This window comes from Lolium perenne, chromosome 1 (assembly GCF_019359855.2).
Source record: "Lolium perenne isolate Kyuss_39 chromosome 1, Kyuss_2.0, whole genome shotgun sequence".
Lineage (NCBI taxonomy): Eukaryota > Viridiplantae > Streptophyta > Magnoliopsida > Poales > Poaceae > Lolium > Lolium perenne.
In genome coordinates, this window is record NC_067244.2 from 94638124 (window position 1) to 94640727 (window position 2604).

General features: G+C 45.9%; 1 long non-coding RNA gene across 1 annotated transcript; it reads left to right on the plus strand.

Annotated features, from left to right (window-relative positions):
* Positions 1-590: 590 nt before the first annotated feature.
* Positions 591-2220, plus strand: LOC139838669 (uncharacterized). Its single transcript, XR_011756490.1, has 2 exons — positions 591-718; positions 1984-2220. It is a non-coding gene; the product is annotated as an uncharacterized lncRNA (long non-coding RNA).
* The last annotated feature ends 384 nt before the right edge of the window (positions 2221-2604 follow it).

The window sequence follows — 2604 nt, forward strand, 5'->3', positions numbered from 1 at the left end:
CTCTCCAGATCTGTTTCAAGTTTGCGCTGAGGCCCCTGGAACTTTTCTAGTTTCAACCCGCAGCCCCTGACGTGGATCCTTTTCTTCAAAACCCCCTGTATCTTCTCAAAACTAACCCGGGGTCCTTCCCCCTTCCAGAAATTGTTTCTGGGTCCTTTTCTAATAAAAATAAATCTGTCTTTCTATTTTAAAATGATAAAAACTAATATGTGAATAACTTTTATTCTGTAACTCAAATGAGAAAGTGTTCTATATGAATTTTGATCAGAAAAATGAGAGGAACATGAATATGCCATCCTTATACCTGTTTGCATCTCGCATCATGTAGCGACGTGATAGTTTATGCATTTCACCTCACATAATATGCGGAGTATTTCGGACACCGACTTTGGTTTCCGCGCTCCGTTTAAATTTGAAGTAGCTCACCCTTGCCATGTTATGCCATGCTAATGAACATTTAACTTTGTCGGTAGAAATGCAACTCCAACCTTAATTTGTTTGTTCGGGGTTCCGATCCCGCTTAATTTGGATAAGATGCATTGCACCATCTATGCCATGTCATGCATACCATATCATGAGCATGCCGATTCTTTATCCGTAGTAGTAAGACTTGCATACGTTGTGTGTTCCAGCTTTTGCTTCTTCTCGGATAGGATCACGAAGTGGTGATGTGAGATACGACGAGTTCTCCGACAAGTTCTTCTGCAGCTTTTCACAGGCGAGCCCCCTCTCTTCACCTATTTTACTCTCTCCCTCGCATTGCTATCCCTATGTTGCGATTCTTTATCGAGTCACGTGTCCTATTCCACTTGTTTACCATAATAATCCTATATGTATCATTCCTCAACCATAGCCGTTGCTTGATGTTTGAGCCTTGCGAGTCGTAGGCGTGTTTAGGCTCTGTTGTTTATCTCGATCTGTTATCGGGATATGTTGGGTTGTTGGGAGGTTTTTACATGCTATATCAGTTGTTGGAGATAATCACACTTTACTTATTTGTTAACAACTAAAATTGTAAGCAGAGGCATCTGTGAGCCCCTTTGCGAAAGCATCGGAACTTTGACTTGCTAATGTCCCCTAGGACCCGAGTTCTTGTTATCTGTTCCGAGATTGAGCGCTCTACCCGTACGTGGGGGAATGGGACCCCCATCACCCACTACCTTTCCTCGAGTCTGTTTATTGGGAGCCACAACCTTGGTTTTATTTGCTCATATGCACGATGCACGATTTACTTCTGTTGCCTTCGGGTGTTTATTTACATCTTTCGTACTCATATCGTGGAACGATTAGCGACAGCAGGTTGTTCACACTTAGCTTAGCCGTTGACACAAACCTCTGGGTCCGTATCGGAGTACGGCCGAACTTCGTCACGGGTAGCTTAGCGGGGTGGCTCCCCTTAAACTTTCTCTTGCATTGGGAACGGTCTTGATGTGAGACTCCACCTGTAGTAAGTGGGTTCGAGCATGCGTATGGTTACATTTGGGCAACCCCTGCAGGGTGTACATCTTATCGATAAGCCGTGTCCGCGGTTATGGACGACTTGGAATTGTATAGCTTGATCATAGAACAACTTACACCGTTATCTTGTTGCTAATAATCTGATAATAACTTGCGTAGTAATATAGCCTTACTACCACCGTTACCCAATAAAACTTGTCCACCGTTGAGTGCCTTTTACATTGCCTCTTCGCAATTGTTGGAGGGGATATGTGTAATCGGCTGGGTTATGTTTGTGTAGTATTTATCTGTTACCTTGTGCGCTCTCTTATCTTCTCTGAGTAGACGGATGTTGTAGCGTGTCTCTATTGGATAGTAGCTTTGCTGCCGCTAAACTCCACATATAGCCGGGTGAAGTTTATACCGCCCACCAGCGAGCATAGCTGGTCTTGTCTCGCAAGTACGTGCCAATGGTACTTACCCTCGCCTTCCTTTCTTTTTGTCTCCTCCCCCTTTTGTCGGCAACCGATGGCCCGACTTTGACAGGTACGAGATGACGACGTTAGCAAGGTTACCCTTCTGGCTTGGCCTGGGCAGGGTTATGGACGCCACTGGTTATCTTCAGGACTCTTAGTCCAATTTGTATCTTGTCCGTACTCGGATGTATTTGATCTTCTGTATGATTTGGATCTTTGTATGTATCTATTTGTATCTTGACTCGTTGGAGTCGTTGTTGTAATATATGTATCTTGTGGGCTCTATTGTAATCCTGTTGTAATGTTACCGCTCGTGTTAATTCCTCTGGCATCACGTGTGTGATTCTTCGCGCACGTCGTGTCGGAGGGCGTCTCTGAATCGATATCATGTGGATTTTGGCGGGACCGCTGGAATCCTCATGGTACCGGTTCCGGGGCGTCACAGGTGGGAGCCTATATATAGGGAGCCCATAAGGAGGGGTAGTTTAGGCATACAAATAGCATAATGAGGGGTTGTATGGGCTGATCCCAAGTGTCGGATGCGCAGGTTAGAGGGCGGATTGTCCGGCCTTAGTGGGGGCGGATGATCCGGCCTAGCAGTCGTGCTTCTTGCGTCGTCTCTTCTTGGCGACCTCGGGCGCTCTTCTTCCTTCTTCTCTTCCATGCCTCCGTGACCTCGGCCTTGAGTGTG